The sequence below is a fragment of the Staurois parvus genome, unplaced genomic scaffold, assembly GCF_062004578.1.
Source record: "Staurois parvus isolate SC_StPar_1 unplaced genomic scaffold, SC_StPar_1.0 ptg000147l, whole genome shotgun sequence".
Taxonomy (NCBI): domain Eukaryota; kingdom Metazoa; phylum Chordata; class Amphibia; order Anura; family Ranidae; genus Staurois; species Staurois parvus.
This window is the reverse complement of record NW_028317943.1, coordinates 19873829-19899163: the sequence shown is the minus strand read 5'-3', so window position 1 is coordinate 19899163 and position 25335 is coordinate 19873829. Positions and strand designations below refer to the sequence as shown.

Below are 25335 nucleotides of genomic sequence, written 5' to 3'. Positions count from 1 at the left end.
CGATCCCTTGATATTTCTTTTGACTATTGCCAATTCCCCCTGTCCTCCTTTCAAGTGGAGACTTAACGACTCGCTTCAAGAAACATGCCTCAATATTCAAACTTGCATACAAAATTTTTTCTCTCACAATGTAGGCTCTGTGTCTTCGGTGGTCTCATTTTTGGAGGCCCATAAAACCACCCTCTGGGGCCACCTTATTCAGAACGGGAACGGTGCATTGGAAAGCTTACATCCCAATTGGCAACGACAGACATGGCCTAGATATCGTCACCTTCAGTGGTGACTCAAAAGGCCTGTGATGTGATCATAACGGAGCTAGATTTCTGGCCTCTGATCTAGCTGAAAAAGCCCTCTGGTGGGCCAAACACAAATTCTTTTGTGGAAATAAACCGGGCGCACTGCTCGCCAAGGAATTGAACTCGGTTTGTTGAGCTCACAAATCCATCCGCCTCCAATCCAACGGGAGTGATCTTACGTCGGATCACTGCATCTTTCACAATCTTTCTGTCCACTCTTTACAGTAAGCCAGCTCCATTTTCCATCGACCTAGCTGATGCCTTCTTTCGGGACCTCTGGCTTCCTACATCGCCTGAAGCAGGCCGTGAATCGCTGAACGTGTGCATTACTGAAACAGAAGTGGCCTTAGTCCTTAAATCTATTCGTCCTACTAAGGCCTCAGGGCTAGATGGCTTCACTGGCCTTTACTACCGTAAGTTTGCTCTGCTTCTGGCCACTCACTTGATGGCCTATTTCAATAGCCTGCGGCAGGGAGTACTTCCTTCACCTGTTTCCTTAAGGGCATGCATCTCTATGATCCCCAAAACAATTGAGGAAGCCCATGATCCCCATGGCTTTATACAGATTTCCCTTCTTAATGAGGAATATAAATATGATAATATAAAGCTTCTGGGAAAGATCCTATCTACCCGTATCAAGAAATATTTACAATGCTTGATCCAAAGGGATCAAGTCAGTTTTGTGCCTGACCGCCAGGTGGGGGACAATATTCACAAAGTTATCCATCTCATCACTTTACTTAACCAGCGGAAGACCCTGGGTTACTCCTTTCATTGAAAATCTATAAAGTTTTTGACACCCTTTCCTGGGATTATCTTCGCTACATCTTGCGACAATGGGGTTTCAGAGATTCTGTTCTAACATGGCTTTCTGCTCTGTCTTCTAACCCTATGGCAGGTGTCTGCTATGTGGGCCACTCCTCTGCTTCCTTCCCTGGCCCTTTTTATCTTTGCCATTGCCCTCTGTGCTGATCCAAATATCACTGGGATCCCTCATGCTGGTGAATCATATACGATCAGCTTGTTAGCGGACTTTGCGCTCCTGACCCTCACCAATTCCATCACCACACTGCCTAACCTTCAAAATCTCCTGTCCCGCTTTGCTGCCATCTCTGGTCTTCAGATTAACCCCCATAAATTGACCACTATGAACATTACTCCTCCGAACTTCGTGGTATCTAACCTCAGAGCGTACTTCTCCTACCACTGGATGAGCTCCTCTCTAGACTTCCTAGGGTTCCGTATGATGCCCCTCCTACTTATCTCTCTTCTCAGTCAATTAATATCTTCTTTTGTGCACTGTCACCTCCTTCGTGGAGTCCTGTTGCTTTCCTTCTCTGTCTTGGATTGGCCAAATACATGTGGTCAAGATGACTATTCTTCCCAAACTTTTATATTATTTTTAGATCTTACCGATTCCTTTTTCCTATGTCTTCTTCAAAACAGGATCCTCTCCTTAATTTGGTCCTACCTATTCCCCAGAGTGACACGCTTGGTCCTATATGCCCACAGGCTGAGGGGTGGTCTGGGGGTTTAAAACAACTCTAAATGTTATTTGGCAGCACAAATCTCCCAGCTCACCATGCTCCATGCTTTGTCAGATGTCCCCCTCTGGGTATTGTTAGAGATCCCCAACTGTGCACCTTCAGCCCTCCTGTGGCTTCCAGCCAATTTGAACCCCCAGTCTCTGAGCCCCTAATGTTCCATAGCTTATGCCTTTGGGACGCTATCCAATATCACCATTCCTACCACTGCTCCCTCTGCTTTATAACCCTCTGTTCCCCCCAGGATTAGAACAACCCCAAGCCTTCTCGTTGTGGCCCACACATGAGTTTACCCAAGTCCACATGTACCTGTTTATTGTTGCCAAGTGGGCTTTAGCCAGAGCTTGGAAAAAACTCTCAGTCCAGTTCGCAGAAGTGAAGAGCATTTTGACAACTCTAATGGTCCATGAAAAAATGGCTAGCATTCTCAACGATACCCATTCTAAATTCCTAAAAGTCTGGGGTCCCTGGTTGTCATATGCCCTTCCAACCCTGTCCCTGACTAGCATGTGTGCCTCTAGTTCCTCTGCTGCTTGCTAACATGCAGGCTTCGCTTGCTCTCTCTTTCTTCTTTCCTGGCTCTTAGCCGTTTCCCTCTTCTACCCTGCTTTCCTCTTCTCCCAGGGCTTTCCCTACCTTCCCCCTTTACCTTTTACCTTCCCCCTCCCTCCTTCAATATTTACCACTCCCCTGAGCTTTGGTCTGGACCTTTTAGGTACTCCATTTAGGCCTAGCCCGGCCTAGTTGGTTGGACTGGCCAGTTTGTCACATTATATGTTAAAAATATACATTTTACTATTGCAGTTGTATTTGCACATCTCCCCTGCATGGCAATTAATTCTTTGTGCTTCTTTGCTCTGCTGATTGATTTCAATAAAAAGTATTGTACCAGAAGAAGGGGAGAATCAGGGAAGACAGGATCAAACAGCCTTTTTACACAATATGGAGAATTAACCCCTTAAAGCATGCTTTACTGCATATACAGACTGATTTTTCTGTTGTGGGTTTAGTAACACTTTAAGACCTCCTATATATAACCACTGCTGTATACTGCCGACAGTGTAGTTATGTGAATACAGACAAAGGAGTTAGCTTACTAAAAGATTAGAAATCACAATATAGAGGTCCACCACCTTGGTACCACATCCACAATGATCAAGAATAAGGAAATGCTAAATACTAAAGATGAGATTTTAAAGGTATCATTTTAATTTGTCAGACATAGTTAAAAAAGTAACATTTTATTAGGCATATTAAGAGACATTAAAAACCATGACAACACAACAATGGTCGTTGTTTTTCAATTGAATTCAGCCTCAGGTACATACTTCATGTAGTACTTTATCTTCTACCATTGTTGTGTTGTAATAGTTTTTAAGGTCTTTTAATGTGCCTAACAAAATGTTAAATGTTTTTAACTATTTCTAATAAATGAAATTGGTATTTTTATTATTAAAAGATTAGAGAATATTCACTTTCAAATTAAATTTTCACTTTTTAAAGTGAATTTTCACTTATCTTAGTGAATGATGTGAAACAAAAGCAAATCACTTTTCATAGAATACCCTATCGTGTAAGGAAAATTAAAGTGGAATTTCAGTCAAATTTTAACTAAGCCTAAATCTACTCTCATCTCCATTTTAAAACTATTTGATCTACCTCATAAAGAAAAGATGTCTAGAGTTATCCATTCTGAAGTCACTCTGGTCTGGTCAGATAATCAGGTCCCAGTGCTGGCTTCAGTGTAGAGGAGGGCCAGCTGACAATGGATGCCTCTTAGTAAGCCTATTGGTGACGTCATCGCCCAAGCTCTTGCAGCCATTGTTGCTGCCTCTCCTCTACACTGAACCTGGTATTGGGGCCTGATCATGTGACTGAAACAGAATGGCTTCAGAATAGGTAAGTAGACACCTTTCCTTTTACAACTTGGACAGACGTAGAATAGGGATGGGAGTAGATTTGGGCTTGGTCAGAATTTGACTGGAATTACACTTTGATAAAAAAAAAAAATTAATCCTTACTTGAACATTACCTTATTCACTAAACTAAAATAATTATGCAAAGGGAATATTCAATTAGCTTAGTGAACAAGGTGAAATAGTGTTGTTAGTCATCCAATCAATTGCAAGCAAGACTCATTTTTTTAATTGTTCTTCGTGATTGGGTATTCTTTGCAATGTAACTTTTAACTATGTTTTACTAAATTTACCAAGACACCAAAACTCAGTTTATAGTTACTGCATACTTCAGTTTAACACTCTTTTTTGTATTTGCATGAGAGGATGCATGGTGGGTGACTTAATGCCTAAAAGAGGCAATAAATTAAAAAAATGCTAGTTTAATATATATAGAATATGCACCTTTAGTCAATAATTGCGCATGTGTTAAACATCCCTCAAAGAGCAAGGATGCAAATAAAGCAACCACATAAACATACAGATTTCTGTACTTTGAGCTAAAGAACATTTCTAAAACTTTCAGAAGTTTGTGATAATTATCTATTGGTTTCAGCCTTAAAATTCTTGCAAGATTTTATGACTCTGATTTACATCCATGTTGATTTCTTTATGTGAACAATAAAAAAAAATTGACAATACAGTGGAAATGAGCAAAATACATAATCTTATATTTTGTCATGGATATTAAACAGTATAGAGGGCATGTGTATGTTTTGAAATGAATACAATATGTGTCAGCTGCAATGCCTCCAATATACTAAAGATTTTGATATATGACTGTCACGTTATAGCAGTGCTATTTGGCTGATGCTGGGAGCTATGTGTGTTTTCACCAAATAAAAATGTATATTACCATCTGTTTCCATTAGGTACAGATTGAGTTTTCTGATTATATTTTTTTAGTGGATTGCTATGCTTTTTTCCCCCCACCTTTTGGGGAGATTGATAAGACACTCTCAACTTTCCATTGTCTAGTTAAAAAAACAAAAACAAAATAATTGCTTCAACTCTTCTCACAGAGGGTTCAGTCTGCAGGGAAATGAGTTAGGAAAACCAAACCCTTTCTATGGAGAGAGCAGACAGTTTTACTGTCCTGGTTACTGAGGATTGTTGGTTTATGTACGCAGTCACTGAGCTGTGTCACACCAAGTGTCGTCAATTCATATATACAGTATGTGGAAATGACAAAACATAGTAAATTCCTAGAAGATTCTATAGTAGAGGCTTAACTTTATTTTGGTGTAGAGAAATGCAAACTGAAAACTAAATTCATTCAGTCTCACTTGTCTGGGTTCCTCAACAGAAGGTGGTTAGATTTTGGAAGCTGGGTTGTGCAAGCAGACACTTGGATTTTGGTGTTTCTGAGAACTCTCCAAGAAGAAGAATACATACTGTATTATCTTACATGAGAATACAAGATCATCTAAGCTAGAGGAAAGATCACTGCAAACCAATTTTAACCCAATGCATGAAGAAACACAACCACTAAAGCTTCAATATTCCTAGACAGTTTTTTATTTAATCAGCACAATGGACAGCTTTTACATTGAAGGAGAAGTGTCCCTTGTGCAGATGGTTGTTTTCTTAGTTGAAATATTCCTCCCCCCATACAAATACAATGGTAGTCTTCTAGTAGGGATTGATACAGCCACTGGATCTGATATATGCCCTTGTCAAGAGTGCCAATTATGCCCCCTGCCCTTTCTGTCCTCGTCCTCCATTCATAGAAGTGGTAATATAGCTTCCAGCAATTAAAAGCAATCTATAAATGAAGGCCATATCCATTCACAGAGTGCTTTTCATTAATGGAAGCTATAGTACAGCTGCTGTGAAAGGAGGGGGGGCGGAAAAGGCAGGCATAATTGGCACTTTTAACAACTGCCTATGAAAAGTCCAGTGGTAGTATTAACCCTTGCGGCACTGGCAGATTACAACTGAGGGAATATGGGGGGGGGGGGGGGGGGGCGAAGTTGTAAGATTTCAACTAAGGCAGCAGCCACCAACACAAAGAGAATTCATATTGATTGTAAGTACTGTCCCTTGTGCCAATTGAAATAAAAAAACCTAAACTATAAGGCTTTAAATACATGGGTTATTTGGTGCTATTTGGTATCATGCTGCTTGACCTACCTAGGGGCAGAATCTAAGGATTGCTCAGTCTTCACAAATTCCCTCTGCAAAAGCACATAACTGGGATGCATGGCAGATCCTAAATTGCCCTTGGTATTACCCCAGTGGCTACAGATGACAAGTAGATGGCCAGTCAAAACATGAAGTAATGATAAAGATGTTATCATAGTTAGAAACAGTCAACAGGTCAGAATGGACAAGCAGGCATTGTGAGCCACTGATCTGTTACAATGAACTGTTGGCAGCCTCTAAGAACTGAAGTTGAGAAAAATTGGTAAAGAGCACACAACTTATAGTCTTACCTTGGCAATTATGGTTTAAAACGGGGCTGGGAAAAAACTTTTCTACAAGGGTGACTACTGTTCAAAAAAGTCAGCTGTGTGTAAGAAAATACCCTTTCCTAGCAGACCTGTATATTATATTAAGAGCTCTATTTAGTAAGCCAACTGGTTTAAGGAATTTTCATTTAGCAAAGAATAACATTTGCTGATCATTTCATTTTAAAAATAACTATAATTTCTACTACATATCTATCCTGATTTAGGCTTTATTTTTTATCTTTATTGGTTATTTTTTAATCAGAAAATATTTTATTCAAGGGGTGCATTCATGGAATACAGAGAAAAGAGTCAGTTCAGATTTGGCCTGTTTGGAAACCTTCTAAAACACTTTTGCAATAATTTAGTACAAACAGCTAAATGAAACACGTGCAGCAACAGATTGGAAAAGCATAAGCAAGTATACGAGTAACAGGTTTTTTTTATGCTAAAGGGATAATAAAAGCTTTTATCAATCTGCATTTGCCAGGCCTGCAGCCAGTGAAGCAGCATTCCTGGAATGTATTGCAGTATAATCTGACTGTTTCCAATTCCCAGCACACTGTGTTGTATGATTTTGAAATGGTTGAGTCACTCTTTATAATGTGATTCTTTGGTCTTTCTAGGACATGACAGATTTGTTTATATGGTTTCTCATATTTATCCATAATAGGAAATAGACTCAATGATAGCTATGTTGTCTGCTCTGTTCCTGCGCATATTGTATTGTCTAAAATGGTTTCCAAAGTGTTTGCTGAAATCCTAAATCAGAAGCTAAATACAGTATTTTTTTTCAAGACAGAGACTTTGCTTTTACTTATATTTTACGTTTATATACCAATGTAATATAGCACGTATAATGTACAACCCCCCCAGCCAAAAAAAAAGTAAAAGCAAGTACAACTATTCAATTTTTAAAATGCCAGTTTTAAAACTGAAGATTTAATTCTTGCAGGACATGTTACTGCAGCAGCTGTGCAGTTTTAATTCATTTTACATAATGTATTTTGGATAGATGGAATTCCAGGTGCCTCAAGGTGGTTGCATGGTTATGCTGAACAACAAAAATTGTGCATGTTTGCTGTGTTACTATTCTTTTGGTTTATAGTAGTACTGTTGCAAGCTGCAATACCTGAATTTATATGCAGCCCTAGGTGGCCTTTTATGTGATGAGGGATAGCTCTACCCTAAATTCCCCAATCCAGTAGTTGTATTAAAGGCAAAACCCTGGTAATGAATGGTAGAACCACCTGCACCCTCTGACATGTCAGAGTTTAGTGCAATGAGTGGGTTAGAAAAGTAATGTTGGTAAGTGGTGATTCATATATTAGAGAAACTTGTGTAAAATGAGGACATCTGGCCAGCTATAGATCTGTCTGTTGCCCAACAAGTGACAACCTGCTGATGGGAGCTCTAATATTAGCATATGTGATGGGCATGTTATAAGATTATAAGTGTGTACTAAAGGTAGGGTGTGCTGAATGTATCAAGGTGAATGGTGTGGTGTCTCTTCTCCATACACTGTGCTGTACATGACTTAATCCAGACTTCCCTATTCTGTACACTGTGCAGTATGTTTCATACTCCATACCACTCCATTCTGAATGCTGTGCTCTGTTATATACTCTATAACACAAATCATCACAGTATTGTCATATTAATAGACAGAATCTATTTGTACCACTGGGACTTTGAAATTCCACATTGTTTAGTGAACAGGTAAATTTTGCTAGTAATTTTACAAATAAAGGAAAATAAAAACTCTTCTTTATGCTGATTATAAAATATTAATGCTACCAGGCTATATTTCCTTTAGCACAGTGCTGGTAATTGAAGAGGGGGTGACCCAAAATCATTTTTCATCCTGTTCCAAAACACCAAAGCTTAAAGCAGAACTACACTGTATCTAAGCATCACAAACCAAAAGGGCTATTTATCTAATTTTTAATATTCAAATCAAACTCACCCAGCCATCCATGTCTCCATGCTTTATTTTGCTGAGCAATCATTTACAAAAACACCCCCAAGCATTTCTGGCTGTGGCCACCTTAAGTAAGGACACATGATTCTAATAGCATTTGCTTCCTGGAATCCATCTATCCTTAGCTCAGGCATGCAGGCAGGAGAGTGGGCTTAGTTAAGAAAACCTCTCTTTCCCTCCTGAAGATGCCTGGGATGTATTGTAAGGGTGTGGGGCGTGTATAAATACTGATGTGCAATGTTAAACTGCAAAATGCTCTTTGGTCAGTAGAATGCAGCAAAGTACAAGAATTGATTTTGCATTGAGGTTTACTAAGACAAAAAACTAATGCTTATTTACCTTATAAAGTTTAATGAATACTAATTTAGGGGCTGAGTAGGACCCTCAGCAGGTTTGAGGCTGCAATTTGGAAATTACGTACTGCATCACAAACTCTCTGGGAAGGGGAGGAGTTCCGGTGCAGAGCAGGAAGTGAGAGGTGTTCTGTGTCTGGCTGGTGTATGCTGAGGATGTCTGGAGAATCTGTTTGGAGCCTGGAAGAGGATTTACGGCTCACAGTGGAGTCTGGCGATGGCACCTAGGGAAGATTCACCGCGATGAGACCGGGAAACAAGTGACTGTATGGTCCGGTTCTGGAGTGGACCAGTGGATCAGGAAAAAGCACCAAGAGCCTGCCAAGGAACTGTAAGTGCGGCTTTGCTGCAGCACATCGCACCACACGTGTTCAGTGACATTTTGGATATACCAGAAAGCTACAAGAGACATACTCCACTTTCCTTTGGATTACAAATAGTATTGTGCAATACTTAGGGTGCACCCCAACGTTATATCTTGCTCAGGAGCATTCAGGCGCAGCCAGGCTGCTTTCTGGACATTGGGGAAAAGTCCGCAAGTACGGGATTAGTGTTAGACAGTATTATTCTTACTGTATGTTACTGCGCTGTTATCATTCTGTTTATGTATGCTCAACTACTTGTTCACTATAACTGTTCAGTAAACGTAATTGTTGTCTGTCTGTGTGGCATTGTGTACCCTCTGAATCTGTGGGCCCAGCCCTCGGTTCTCTTTCATTTGGCGCTGCGAGCAGGGTACATTGATCGCCATGCAGAACGCAACCGGTTTCGAGGCGGCTCTGGCCGTGGCCTCTGTCACCCCTCCTGCCGTGGGAGTAGCTCCGACTATGTGTTTGCCCGCAGGAGCAATATTGAACCAGCTAGTGCGGTTTGATGGCCAGAATATGCTGTTAGAAGACTGGGCCGCACATCTCAAAAGCACCCTCAGATTGTACAATTTGGCGCCGGATTTACAAACAGACGTGGCGCTAAACGCCCTGGAAGGGGATGCTAGACGCACTGTAATGCTACGTTTGGAGGAGGAAAGGAAGACACTAGATGCTATATTCTCAATTCTCGAGCCTATTTATGGAGAAACGGCCGGCACTGGCAGCCTTAGGTCCTGCTTCTTCATGCGCTTCCAGCAGGAAGATGAGACTATTCCCCAGTTCACTAACACCCTTCAAGAGATATGGGCACATATACAGAAGAGAGAGGCCAGCGGTGCTAACGTGCTTGGAAACGGAGATCAAATCCTCCGGGATCAGTTTATCCTTGGATTGCACAGTCATCAACTTCGCCAGGCTCTCAGGGAGCGTATCCTGGTGGATGCTACATTGCAGTTTCAAAAGATACAAGCTGAGGCTGTGGCCTGAGACAAAGAAGAAGCGTATGGAGCTTACACCGTGAGGATGCAGGCTGTAGGAAGTCAAAGTACTCCCTCTGATGGGGGGAATCTGCGAGAGACAGTGAGGGCACTTAGTGCATCCCTGGGAGAAATTCAGAGACAGTTGGCACAGTTACGGGCTACATCAATGGCCCCAGTTCAGCCTGAGTACTGGCAAAGGAGTGCAGCCCCCATGGGTCCCCCTCTATATCGATCAATTCAAGGGGCTGTAGTGAGAGATTCTACCATGCACCGGGCTGGCCTGGAAGCATCCACAGAGGCACAGTTGTGTGGTCCTCCAAGGGACTGGAAAACGAGGAGACCGCAGTGTTGGATTTGCCAAGAAAGAGGACATATATCCATCAATGCCCACTAAGGGTCCTGCATCCAGAACATCCGCCGTTAAACGGGAACCCCTCGCAGTAGTGGGGCACACCGCGGGGGAGGCCAGTTGTCAGGGTACCCCTAACGACCCCCGGGACCTGGTGACCGAAAGCCCTTACCTAAAAGTGCAGATTGAAGAACAGATGGTGGGATGCCTTATAGACACAGGATCAGAAGTAACTACGATGCCAGTGGAGTTCTTTGAAAGACACTTCGGCCACCTGATGAGGCCTGACAAGGGCACCGTGATCAAGCTGATGGCGGTAAACCAGACTGCTATACTGGTGTTCGGAGTGGCATGGATGAGAATGAAGCTATGCGGGCAAGATGTCGGCAAGAAGGGAGTGGTGATTGTAGAGAAACCGGCTCAGTGTGAAGCTCCCATTGTATTGGGGATGAATGTCCTGCAGGAACTGGACCAGCTCATGTTTACAAAGGAGGGCCCGGGATATTGGAAGAAAACAACTTCCCACAAGCCTACCCAGAAGGCATTCCAGAGGTTGATCCGGACGTGCGGTATCTGCAAAAGTACCCCAGAAGATAAGCCGGTGGGAGCAGTGTATGTCCCATATGGAGGAGCCTGTAACATACCTCCGGGACAGGAGAAGATGATACGGATGTCTGTCGGAAGCCGGCGGAAACTGAATGGGGTAGGGGTGCTGATAGAGCCTCTAGGTGTGTCGGAAGCCGTACGGAGCCCATTGGTCGCCAGGACCATTGTAACAGTAATGGACGGCCATGTGTTAGTCCGGTGTGTCAACATACACAACCATGAAGTTACCTTCCATGCTGGAGAAAAAGTGGCTGAGTTATATGTGCTTCAAGGAGAACCACTCGCAGGTAGCCAATTCGCCCTACGGGCTGTTGAAAATGACGTCTGGACCTTGGCAGTGGCCCAGAACACGGTGGAGGAACCCACGCCGGAGTGAAATGGCCATCAGATCTTGGAGCAAATGGAGATTGATGCGAAACAGTTCACCGCTGAACAAATGGAGAAGATTGAAGCAGTACTGTGGGAATTTCAATCTACCTTTTCCCGGTGTGAAGAGGACTTCGGGTGCACCACGGCTATAGAACATGAAATACCGACTGGGGATACTCCCCCAATTCGAGAAAGGTACCGGCAGATCCCGCCTACCCTCTACCAAGAAGTGAAAATGATGCTGTCACAGATGTTAGACAGTGGAGTGGTAAAAGAGAGCCAAAGCCCGTGGGCCGCCCCAGTGGTCTTGGTGCGGAAGAAAGATGGGTCCTTGCGATTCTGTGTGGATTATTGAAAGTTAAATGCTGCCACAGTAAAGGATGCTTTTCCCCTGCCCAGGACTGAAGAGTCATTGACAACATTACAGCGGGCCAAGTACTTCTCCACTCTAGACTTGGCGAGTGGTTACTGGCAAGTACCTGTGGCAGAGAAGGATAGACAGAAGACGACTTTTATCTTACCCATGGGCCTGTATGAAATCAACAGAATGCCCTTCGGGCTGACGAATGCTCCGGGTACATTTCAACACCTAATGGAACACTGCCTGGGAGAACTGAACTTTGAGTCGATTCTGATCTACCTGGATGACGTAGTAGTCCATGCCCCTAAGTTTGAAGAACATTTGAGAAGATTACGGCAAGTGCTAAGTAGGCTCCGTGCTCATGGTCTATAGATCAAACCGAGGAAGTGTCATCTCTTCCAAACAAGCCTAGAGTATCTGGGACACGTCGTATCAGCTGAGAGAGTTTGTCCTGCGGAGAGTAAGATAGAGGCAGTGTGCGAGTGGCCACAACCCAAGACACTTCGAGAAGTGAAAGCATTTCTAGGATTGGCTGGGTATTATCGAAGATTTATCAAAGGCTTTGCGAAGATCGCTGGACCACTACACGAACTCTTGACCGCCCAGGGTCCGAAGACACGACCCATATCATGGGGACTGCCTCAGCAGCAAGCGTTTGATGAGTTGAAGAAAGCCCTGATTAGTGCCCCCATCCTGGCATATGCTTGGTATGACAGACCATTCACACTCTACACGGATGGAAGTCTGCATGGATTGGGAGGAGTGCTAGCCCAAGAGCAAGACGGGCAGGAACGAGTCATTGCATATGCTAGCCAATCCATACGGGACTCTGAACGCAATCTGGACAATTATAGTTCCTTCAAACTTGTGTTGTTGGCGTTGGTCTGGGCAATGACTGAAAAGTTCTCAGGGTATCTCACCGGAGCAAAAGTCCTAGTAAGGACAGACAATAACCCATTGGCTCACCTGCAGAATGCGAAGCTGGGCACCTTGGAACAGAGGTGGATGGCAAGGCTAGCGAAGTTTGATTATACCATCAAATACCGTGCCGGTAAGGACAACGCAAATGCGGATGCACTGTCTAGAGTCACCTGGAAAGTCCCAGCCGGTGAGGTGGATGAAGAGGATGAAGGGACTGAGATACCCGATCTGGGCAGAGTGCCTTAGCAGTCACCCCTGGCCAGTTCAAGTGGGGTGGCCACCTTCAACACAGTGTTACTGGGGAAGACTGAAGAGGAATGGGCTCAGGTGCAAGAAGATGATCCTGACTTAAAAAAGATCAAACATTGGGTGGAGACTGGCCTATGGCCCAAGCTGGAAGAGAGAAGTCGCTTGTCCTCAGATGGATGGAAGCTGCTGCAGCAGTGGGATCGGCTACGAATCTGAAATGGAATAATGCACCGGAGGGTGTTTCTACCTACAGATCTTGAAGAAAGGTGGCAGTGATACCCAGTAGCCTGGCCTGTAGAGTGGCCCTCGAGGGACATGAAAAGGGTGCCCACTTCGGAGCGGAGAAGACATACAAGTGGGTACAGAGATTCGTATATTGTCAGCAGTTGGAGCGGATTGTCCGTGAAGTGTTCCAGAAGTGCCAAGCATGTGAGCTGGCGAAGCCTCCTTAACAGAGAGACCCAATTAAAGTGATTAAAACATCTGCACCATTGGAGATACTAATGATTGATTACATCTTGATCGGCCAGTCGGTGAGGGGCCACCAATACTGCCTGGTGATGACTGACCACTTTACAAAGTTCTCCGTGGCGATACCTACCCGTGACCAGATGGCAGACTCAGCTGCCCGTGCAGTGTGTCAACACTTCATCCAGGTGTACGGATGTCTGAAGCGGATTCATTCCGATCAAGGAGCTTGCTTCCAAGGAAAGTTAATGGGAGAGCTGTGTCAGTTGTATGGGATTGAGAAGTCAAGGATGACCCCGTACCCCCCACAGGGCAACGGGGCCTGTGAAAGTTTCAACAGGACGCTGTTACAGATGCTCCGTACTCTGTCTGTGTGGCATCGTGTACCCTCTGAATCTGTGGGCCCATCCCCTGGTTCTCATTCATTATGACACCATTTGCCTAGGCATGGCAACTAGGAAGTAACTGAAGAAAAAAACAGTTTAAAACAAGAAAATATTACATATTTTCTGATTTAGAGATTGAAGTTCCATTTTATAAGGCTATTCAGCTGTCCTAGCATGTCATACAGATTTTTCATTGTCCAAACTAAAGTGTCCTGACAGAACAGGACACGGACTGTCCATGCAGTCTTCAGTATGACCCCAAATATAAAAAAATGAAGATTATCTGCCACAGCCTTCCGATACCTTGCAAGACCTGGACACTGGGTTCGCGATTTCTTCCCTCCCAAAACTCTTCGAAATCTCCAAACTGCAGAACCCAATCCAGAAATACCAACCCCAGAGAAAGTTAAAATACTACCTTTCTTTATTCAGAATCAATATTCTGGAGCCCCGCACTCAGCATACATGTGAACCCACTGTCATATCTACTTCCCTTTTCACAGTGGCAGGGACCCATACTGTCACAATATATATAAAATAACAAAGTCAATGGCTGAAGAAGCACCTGTGTCCATTTGTAGGATAGTGTGCACAACCAAGCAACAGGAGTATTACCAAACTTTTACCTCTGATAAAGAAGATTTAAAAAAAACTTTGCTGCAAACCATCATTTTAAGTTCTATATTCAAACTAATCAGCAATCACATTGCTACAATGTATAGTTGAATACTTGTCCTGCAATCCATCCTTTGATCTCTCTCTCTCTAATATATATATATATATATATATATATATATATATATATATTCACACACATACATACTCTTTCCCTCATACTACTGTGCATATGTAAGGACACAACCTTTAAATACTGTTTATGTATATATATGTTGGTCTTTCTCAGTCTTTTGTGAATGCCACGTAACTGTGAAAACAGCTTATAGTGATTCATGCTACCAGGAATTGTTACATTTATCAAGCACTTAGATTCTTTACCTTTGATAGAGGCCAGGATATATATGAAATGAATTATTAAAATTGATACTGAAAAATAACAGCTTGAAATACAAAACTGAAACATTTGGAGTATTTGCATTACACACATGCTAGAAATATTGTATATTCAATCTATCAAATTTCTCACACATTCTCACAGGGATTTACTATTCTGATAGTATTGCCATTGCATAATTTAATAAATATCAATGGTGACAAATGTCATAAGTACCGTAGATAGCATAATCTTCTCAACACCTTCCTAGAGCGTTCCAGGAGGAAATCATTCTTTACTGCCATGTCTCAGAGTTTTGGAAAATTCTCTTACCTAAAGCTGGCCAAACATGGATAGAAATTCTGCTGGTTTAGCAGGGACTGGCCAAATTTCAATCCATTTATGGGCACTCTGGTTGTACAGAAGTCAATCTATAAATCAGCTTCTGCACAACCACCCTGTTTTTTTTCTGAATGATCAATGCCGCTGGCTATAGCCGACAACACTGATAATTGTGTTCTGACAGTGAGGAAGGCTCCCATAACATGGAAATACAATAGCACAGTGGGAATAATTCCTCCATCCACCTTAAATGTGTGGATCGGGGAATAAAATTATTTATTTTCTTTCAACCCGCTGGTTGAATGAAAAAAAAATGTATAATGTACGGCCTTCCTAGATCTATGGATTAGCAGACTGGGCAATATTCAGTCAGTAGGAAGTTTGGCAAACTCAGCAACAATACTCAACAACAAATGTGCTAAATTGTGATCTGTCATCTGTATTTCTACTGCCTTTAAATGACAGATTCCCGCTGGCGTGTTTATAAACAGCATGTAAACAACAGCACCAGGGATCCTGGGTGATGCATTCCAGCAGTGTCAGGAAGCTGACATTTGCAAATGGAGTAGTGGAAGGGTAGCACTGTCTTGGCAGTGGGTCAACATCATCAGCTCTACTCATTTTATTTGGATCGATATTGCTGAATGATGTGATTAAGATTTGATTCACATTTTTTCAATGAAGGACTTTTTTCATAGTATACTTTAATTTACTTTTTTTAAAATATTTCTTGGTGAATGAGTAACAAGGGGAAATACTGTACAGTATATACTCTGTACTTACTGCAAGGTAACCTTCCAATGTTGAGTGTATGTGGCCCATTATGGTTAAAGAGTATAAGGGTGCATGATTGCTGCTCCACCTCTTTCCCAGCCAGTCAGGATAAGGGTCTTCTTAAACCTGTTCAAATATAATCATGTGAATATCATACCAAGAAATATGCAATACATTCATTATTTATAAAATATAGTCTATAAAACTTCCAAAAGTCTATTATTAATCGCCTCCCGCCCGCCATATAAGGAAATGACGGGCGCCAGGCGGTTCTCTCGTTCTGGGAGGATGTCATATGACGTGCACCCTGGGGGTGCACAGCGCGGTGATCAGTGGTGTGCTGTATCCCTGGGACACAGCGGATCATGATCAATGGAAAGAGCCCAAGACGGCGGCTCTGTCATGTGATCAGCTGTGTCCAATCACAGCTGATCGCATGTAAATAAGGAGAGGGGACATGTACACTGATCATCAGGGCACTGATGATCAGTGTGCCCTGATGATCAGTGTAGCCCAATCAGTGCCGCCTGTCAGTGCCCATCAATGCCACCTGTCAGTGCTCATCAATGCCACCTGCCAGTGCCCATCAGTGCCACATCAATGCCACATAGTGCCTACCAGTGCACATCAATGCCACATATCAGTGCCCATCTGAGCTGCCTTTCAGTGCCACCTATCAGTGCCAGTCAGTGCTGCCAATCAGTGCCACCTATCAGTGCCAGTCAGTGCCGCCTATCAGTGTGCATCAGAAGTCGCCTATCAGTGCCCGTCAGTTCTGCCTATCAGTGCCACCTAACAGTGCCAGTCAGTGCCGCCTATCAGTGCCATATAGGAGTGCTGCCTTTCAGTGCCCATCAGTGATGCCTGTCAATGCCCATTAGTGCCACCTACCAGTGCCTCCTCATCAGTGCCGCCTATCAGTGCCCATCACTGCAGCCTCATTAGCGTACATCAGTGAAGAAGAAAAATCACTTATTTACAAAATTTTATAACAGAAACTAAGAAACTTTTTTTTTCAAAATTTTCAAAAGTGTTTGGTTTTGTTTAGCAAAAAATAAAAAACCAGAGGTGATTAAATACAACCAAAAGAAAACTCTATCTGTCTCAAAAAAATTATAAAAAAATTCATATGCATACAGTGTTGCACGACCGCGCAATTGTCATTCAAAGTGCAACAGTGCTGAAAGCTGAAAATTGGCCTGGGTAGGAAGGGGGTGTAAGTGCCCTGTAGACAAGTGGTTAAACACCCAAGAAGTAAATGAAATTGGGCAAGTTCCCAGTGTCATCATCATACTTTTAAGCTACGGGAGTGCCTGGTTTGTGTCACTAGAGTGTGAGTTTGTAGTGTTCTGTGGGATTTATGACATGCTGACACTTTTTCTGCCTATGTGACAGTAACCTTTTAGTTTTTAATAAAAAGGTTTTTAAGCGGTACTTCACTGTTGGCCTCTATTTCCATGCATATGGGATTTCCATCTTGATGTATCCGTCTGTGATCTGGATTCATATAGGAGGATGGCAGTCTGGAGTGGATTATACAAAAGCACTTTCAGACCTTCCTTTAATCTTGAGGGTTGATTGTGTTTGCGAGCTATTCCCATATGGAATAAGTCACTGGGTGTTTTTGATTTCTACTTTATCAGCACAATGATGGTAGGAAGATATTAATTTACATCTTAGGGGTTTAATCATTGACTTATCAATTTTTTATGGACTATATTTTATTTATGATGAATGTTTTGTATATTTCTTATGATATTCACATGTTTAGATTTGCATGCATTTAAGCAGGGGCTCTTTTACTATTGATTTGACATTGAAAGTTTATTATTGATGAGGTAGCTGCTGATTTACCTTTAATTATTAGTTTTTGGTATTTTGTATGTTTTTTTTTTAATTTGGGTGAAGCACATTAATTTTTTATTTATTTGGATAAAGGTCTGAATTGAATCATAAAGCGAACCCTACAACTTTTTTTCTTATAAGGACAGTATACGTTTGTAAGGGAAAAAAAATGGTTCTGCAATTCCCTAAACATTTTAAATATACCCTCGCAGGCCAGGAAAGGAGGCTAGAGTGCACCTTCCCATCCATACCAGGCCACATGCCTGCAACATTAGGAGGGTACTTTGCAAGAAGGGGTTTCCAAACCTGCCCCTCTTGCAAGGCACATTTTCTCCATGTTGAAGGGGACAATGGTCTCATCCCCACATCCTGCCCCAAAAAGAGTGTTGGAGTTTGCTGGGGAGGTGTTAATTTGGAAGCCTCCTTAAAGCTTTCTAGGCTTTGGAGCCAAAAATGTACCATGCTACATGTAAACAAGTCCCCGCGTCTTTTCCAAAAACCCACTGCAGGAAACTGCATAGATGTGAATGGGACTGATAGGAAAAATGTTAGATGGATTGTGGTGTATTTATGCACATCTGAAAATGCACTAAATGCACAGATGTGAACCTGGCCTTATAAAAAGTTTGCTCAGATATCTAGCCTTCCCTTACATGAACGAGTATGGGATCCATAGTACCCCTTGTTACTTGTTACAAACAAAATGGGTAAATAGTAACAAAAACAAAACAAATAAAAACACAGCTACACTGTTGAAAAAAACCTTTATTAGAAAAAAAAAAATCCATGTCATTCCAGAGAGAAGCCTGACTATGCTGACTCACCACTTCGAGGACCTGCCACCATGAAATAATGGCCAGATATAGGCAGTATGTGTTCACCTAACCAACAAACTCTAAACAGGCTGGGTTTGGGTCGAACTCATGTTCAAACCAAACCTGAATCACATCCCTACCTAAGAAAATGTATTTTGGTTGCATTTTAAACAGCAAATGTCTTTCATGCTAGAATGTTTCTCTGATTGACTTCCAGCTTTACTTTATTATAATTTTTTTTGTTCAGACATTAACACTGATATTACCAGAGCATTTATTAGAAAGCTCTTTATGTGGTTGGATTGCATGTGAACATCATTTTCTAGCATCTTTAGTTAGCTTCTGCACATGACAGCAGTGTCAGTTGAGCTGGATCTCTTGATGGTGATTTATTGTATTGTGTTAATTTTTAGTAATGCCTTAAGCTGGAATGTCCCTAGTCCTAATTTAGTGTTTTCAGATAGGCTGTAGTCAGTCCTACCTGAGTTCCTTAGGTTTCTCCTAAGGCCAAGGGTATTGTTGTATCTGTATTTTACTATTGAGCGTCCCCAGTAGGTAGAGTGAGAAAATACAATGTATTAGGGTTATTAATATTTATTCTGCTTTAGCCGATTACTGTTTATATCAGTTATGTGTGCAAAGGAAGAGGACAAATATTTGGAGAAACCTTCTAGGAGGGTTGTTTTGTATCCCAGACTATACTGCTGAATGGGGAGGATGTAGCTGCAAAGAGGTCCAGTCATTGCCTTGCAGGCCCCTTGCATAAGATCTGGGGTGTCTTACCCTAGCCACTAGCATAGACCGAAGAAACTGAAAGATAGCTGCCATTCCAGGCTTACAGAATCTAGATTAGCTTGTAACAGAGCCTAAATCAGTTCTATAGCTGACCTGTGACAGAGATTAAGAGATACTGTAAAACAGTAGCCCACCTGAGCCTTAAGTCTACTGAGTGGAGCGATTTGTGCTTTTGTTTTTTGGTGTCCTGTACCCTCCAACCCTCCCTCCTCAAGACAACTGAACCAATAAATTGCAAGAAAAGGATTTCAAGCTGGGTATAAGAAAATCAGGTAAATGATTCATCTGGTTTTCCTTGATGTTTCACAGCAAGTCGAACCCAAGGATAGTACTAATTGTATGAAAATCCTCAAGTTGCAAAGGCTTTTTTTTAATGTAAAAACATTGTAGTGTTGATTATTGTTGTTTATTGTTTCTGATCATGCGCAGTCTTTCGTATCTGATTTTTCTTGTATGAAAAAAGTACACATGAAACAAAAAACCATTAGTTCTCTATACATATGAGAAAGATTTTGGAGTTTGTCCCTTTTTTGGAAATTTTCATTTTGAAAAGCTGAATCGGATGTGGCAAGTTGTGTACATATTATGTGAAAATTGAATGAACGTTCCTTGTGCAGAATGTTTTTTTACTCTTCTGATTTTCTCATAGTGTGTACCCCACTTTAAAATGTGAAGTCTTTTCATATGTTGCTGTTGGAGGGTCAGTGAGTTGCATGGGTGTAGTTGCAGACAGGTTATCATAAGGAAGCAAGGGGAGCCAGCAGCCCCTGAAAGGGCTCATTGCTACACCTAAATCTAGTTACTTCTTTTCTTGTCTACATTGTCCTTTAAATAATCATATTTGCTGATGGCTTGTTTGCATTTACTTGGAAAGCCTTATCATTCTTTTTGTACAGATAAGATAGAAATGTGTATATTTTCCAAAAAACAATCATGGTGTAATTGAATCCACATAAAGGGCACCTTCTGGTAAAGCAGTGTTGCATTGTTTCATGTAATTGTTATACACATCTTTGAAGGATTAGGAGACTCAAGGAAAGGACAATTGTTGAAAGCAAATTGATTTATTAATTCTTACATAATTTCATGCAACCGCCTGACCTCCATGTGTAGAGCACCTGCTCTCTCTAGCGAGATCTTGATTGCTTATTCTTCTAGAAAGTGGCCATTTTTTTTGCTGTTTCCATGACATTTCTCTGGTAATGCAACCGATGCCCCAAGGTCTGTAGCCGAGCTTATTTATAATCTTACTTGGAGAAGTTTAACCCTAGATTTCAGAGACTCCCAGGCTGACTGCTTTTTCTGCTACTGTTGCTGCTAGTGCACGTTTTCAGATAATACATTATTTGTGTGAAATCAATATTCCTATGGAAAGCTATGCAACATGAAACCTTTATTCCATGCCCATGAATCTTTCTTCATTGGAAATTCTCTTTATAGCTTGCAACATAATAACTGTTTTATTATTTCTACATATTGATTTTTAATACATTTTGCAAGAATAATTTGGTTTGTGCATTTGTGTATTCCCCTTTGGGTTTTATTGTTCTGCTTTACCATAAAACACTGTCACCACTTCCTACTTTACAGCCTATGTATTGCTTATATTAATCATTGAAGTCATATAATATTTTCATAATAGCTTATAACCTCCTTTCATTCAGTGTTTTGGCATGGAGAGGACTGAACTGTCCTCCTCATGGGATTGATATACCATATAAACACTAGAGATGAATCGAAAAAGCATGTTTCCCATTTTACAACCTTTACAGGAAGACTGACATCTGAAATCTGATTTCTGGCAATAGGAAGAGAACACTTTTAATACATGTGCTCCAATTCAATATTTAGTTTGTGAGAAATGACCTAAGATAAGTTAAAGGAAAAGTATGGCCAAAGCTCTTAGCAGCAGCTCATCCTGCACTTCTCTTTTAATAAAATGGATAAACCATTTATGAACCAGTAAATGTCTGTGCAAGGTTCCAAGCATTTCCTTCAGAAGTTTTTTTCTGATATGAGGCCTGGCTAGATTAAAATGGTTGTAAAGGCAGAACGATCCATCATCTTATGTACAACCAGCCTCCTGGATTTTACACTTGAATATTACTAGCGGCTATCATTGCTGCTTGCAGTAATCACTGTGTTCTTCCACCAGGAGAGTGGTTGCACGGGAGGGATTCCCTTATCAACACAAACTGTGTTAATTGAGGATTCGACCGATTTTTTATTTATTTTTTCCTGCAACCAATGGTGGCAAGAAAGTAAATTGCTCTGTCTATCGCCAGCTTTAAACTGTGTCTTCCTTCATTTCATTATCTCCTCTGTTCTTTGTCATCATCTGTTGTCATTTTAATGTGTTTATTCTTTTAGACCATTATATATGTATTTTAATGCATTAGTAAGCAATGACAGTTTTGACTCTTTGGCAGTTTCAGCAGTCATATTAGCACTTAAAATAATTTTTAAAACCTTATTATAGCGCTTTTATCCAGGACACTTACATACTTGACTGATCCTAAAACATAAGTGTATCTTACTACTATGTATTCATAATTTTCTGTATTTATAATTGTTATTTAAATTTATACTAGCACTTAACTAATCATGTATAAAGTAAAATTAAGATTTGTGTTGTAATGTCATGTTTTGGGGCATATTTATAAAGCAGTGAATGGGACATTCATTAAACATTTACTGCAGTGAATTGATCATTGTAATTTAAGACACATGCACCAGGAATATACAGACACAGTGAATGCTTGGTGAATGTCACAAACAATGCTTTTAAAATATACTCCTATGTATTTTGCTGGGAGCTGCATATAACGATTAATATTATATTCATAGACCCAAGTCTGTAAAGTTGAGGGGTTACTCCCATAAGTGGAATTTATTGGACATTATTTTTAGACCCTTTTTAAATAGATTGAACTAAAATTGTAAGGGGTTTTCTATGATTTGGTTATAAAATAGTTTAGTTGGTAAAATACTATATATACTATTTTGTATAATGGCCTGATACATTTAGATTTTTGTGACATGCTTAATTCTGGTGGTAGTACCCATGACTGGGTTATCTTGTTTATTGGTGTCTATGTAATAATATAATTCTCCAAGGTCTATACACTGTGGCAACATATCAGTGCTGCCAACTCACATATAATTAATATACTGTATATTTGAATAGATTATAAGATAATCATCAGATCTGTTACAATTGGCAACACCCTGGTTTACCCACATCTGTGAAAGATACGTTTGTTGTGCCAATGGCTCCTGCTGCTGTCAATCAAATTCTGTGACAAGGGAGTGGGGAGCAGTGCCGAGTCACGCTGTCTATGTCTATAGACAGTGGCAGCATGGCTCGGGATTGAGCCTGCATGAGTGACCCCTTAGAAAGCATCATCTTTTTGATAGGGTACTCACTGAAGAGGAGGAGCCACATGAGCTGGCCGGGAACTCCAGAAGAAGATGATCGGGGCTGCTCTGTGCAATGGATTACAGGTAAGTATGACATGTTTATTATTTTATTAAAAACAACATGAAAGCTTTAAAATCACTTTAAATTGTTTTTTTTCACACCACTCACCCAAATGTTGATTTCTTACCTAAAGCCTCATCATTTTGAATGACGTATGAGTCCAAATAAAGTGGTGTCATTAGCACCAGTTTATGACATTTGAATGGTAGTACAATTACGTGTAAACAATGTTGACAGGGCCAGACTCAACACACTGCCCTGTGGTACCCCTATATTTAGAATAGTAGCAGTAGACACTACTACTAGTAGTAAGGAATATATAAGCAAATTAACCATCAGCTTTAACCCTTGGAGCACCTATCCCTATCACTTTATAATAATGCACAGAAAATAGGCCACAAGTAACTGGATGATAGACTGAAAGGATGTACAGGTGAAACTCAAAAAATTAGAATATCGTGCAAAAGTTCATTTATTTCAGTAATGCAACTTAAGAGGTGAAACTAATATATGAGATAGACTCATTACATGCAAAGCAAGATAGTTCAAGCTGTGATTTGTCATAATTGTGATGATTATGGCTTACAGCTCATGAAAACCCCAAATCCACAATCTCAGAAAATTAGAATATTGTGAAAAGGTGCAATATTCTAGGCTCAAAGTGTCCCACTCTAATCAGCTAATTAGGCCATAACACCTGCAAAGGGTTCCTGAGCCTTTAAATGATCTCTGCCTGGTTCAGTAGGAATCACAATCATGGAAAAGACTGCTGACCTGACAGTTGTGCAGAAAACCATCATTGACACCCTCCATAAGGAGGGAAAGCCTCAAAAGGTAATTGGAAAAGAAGTTGGATGTTCCCAAAGTGCTGTATCAAAGCACATTAATAGAAAATTATGTGGAAGGGAAAAGTGTGGAAGAAAAAGGTGCATAAGCAGCAGGGATGACCGCAGCCTGGAGAGAATTGTCAGGAAAAGGCTATTCAAAAGTGTTGGAGACTTTCACAAGGAGTGGACTGAGGCCGGAGTCAGTGCATCAAGAGCCACCACACACAGACGGATCCTGGACATGGGCTTTAAATGTGGTATTCCTCTTGTCAAGCCGCTCCTGAACAACAAACAACGTCAAAAGCGTCTTACCTGGGCTAAAGAAAAACAGACCTGGTCTGTTGCTCAGTGGTCCAAAGTCCTCTTTTCTGATGAGAGCAACTTTTGCATCTTATTTGGAAACCAAGGACCCAGAGTATGGAGGAAGAATGGAGAGGCACACACTGCAAGATGTTTGAAGTCCAGTGTGAAGTTTCCAAGTTCAAGCCATGACAAATCATGGCTTGAACTATCTTGCTTTGCATGTAATGAGTCTATCTCATATATTAGTTTGACCTTTTAAGTTGCATTACTGAAATAAATGAACTTTTGCACGATATTCTAATTTTTAGAGTTTCACTTGTATTATGGCAATGCAGTTAAACAATGCATGACTTAATAAACAGACAATTGAACAGGTTTAAAGTTTTGGATAATGTGAACACTAACCCATAAGATGGCAATCAACTGAACAGTAGTGATATTAACCCAAATTATACCTGCTGCATCGGGGTTAAAAGTATGTGCATCAACTAACCCAAAAATAAAGGTCCTGGTGTGCACACTTCCCATACAGCTTCAATAGTGGGTAGGTATATACATTTATGACAAAGGGGTACCCCTGGATGTAACTACAAGTACCTGGCGCCTAATTGTCAATATTAGCTTGCTATCACTGGGGCTCTTCTGTAAGTTGGTGCACATGTAGCTGTCCCTTTAAAAGTGTGCAAGGGTTGGATGATGGTGTCACGGTCTGGGTCAGGTTCAGAGACCAGCTGCTATAGCAGTGTAAGGCTTAACTGAAACCAGCAGGGTTGGTACACCAGCGGATCACCCTGGGAATGACGCAGGCTCATCTGAGGTGCGGGGTCTAAGTATTAACCGGTTTTACCCAGAGCTCCTAATGGTGGAGATGGATTTGGCTGTGTGCTAATACCAGGTCGCAGATCTCAGGCTCACCCCACGAGGGAATGAGCAAGCTGGAAACCAAAAGCGGATCAAACAGATTAGGGATCAAACAGAAGCGGAGTCCGTCACAAGCCAACGGTCGGTCATAAATGGTAGTAGATAGGATGAGGCAGAATCATAGACAGTAGCAAGCCAAGGGTCGGTAACAAAGCTGTAGACAGCAGCAGGAACGGTAAATGGAATATTGGCTGGGAAGGCACAATAATCTGGCAAGGAGGAAGTGCATGGACATGGCTTTTATAAGGAAGTTCATGGAAGAAGCAAGGAGTTCAAGGTTCAAGAGAAATCAAGGCACAAGGCAGGATTATCCAATAGATCAGGCAGAGTGTTGTCCAGCATCCCAGGTAGCTCAGTGAGAAGAAGTATTGCCTCTCACCGCAGAAGGCCCAGGTTCAATCCAAGGCTCTGACAGATGGACTGCTAAACAAAAGCAGTCTCTATTGCATTAACTGTGTCAGTGTTGAAATAGGCACAGATCGTTCAGCTCACTACTCCTGATACACAGGGTCCAGATCATCTGGTGGTCTACTGTTGTAAGGTACTTGGGACCAGGTGACTCAGTCCTCCTGAACAGGTCCTCACAAGGCTCAGTCTCCCAAATC

The 25335-nt window shown here is 41.4% G+C and overlaps 1 protein-coding gene and 1 pseudogene across 1 annotated transcript in view; both read left to right on the top strand.

Annotated features, from left to right (window-relative positions):
* TPH2 (tryptophan hydroxylase 2) overlaps positions 1-25335 on the top strand; it is a 288043-nt gene that overhangs the window by 101355 nt on the left and 161353 nt on the right. The gene's annotated exons all lie outside the window — the stretch shown is intronic.
* LOC149464791 (uncharacterized) lies at positions 9329-10321 on the top strand (annotated as a pseudogene).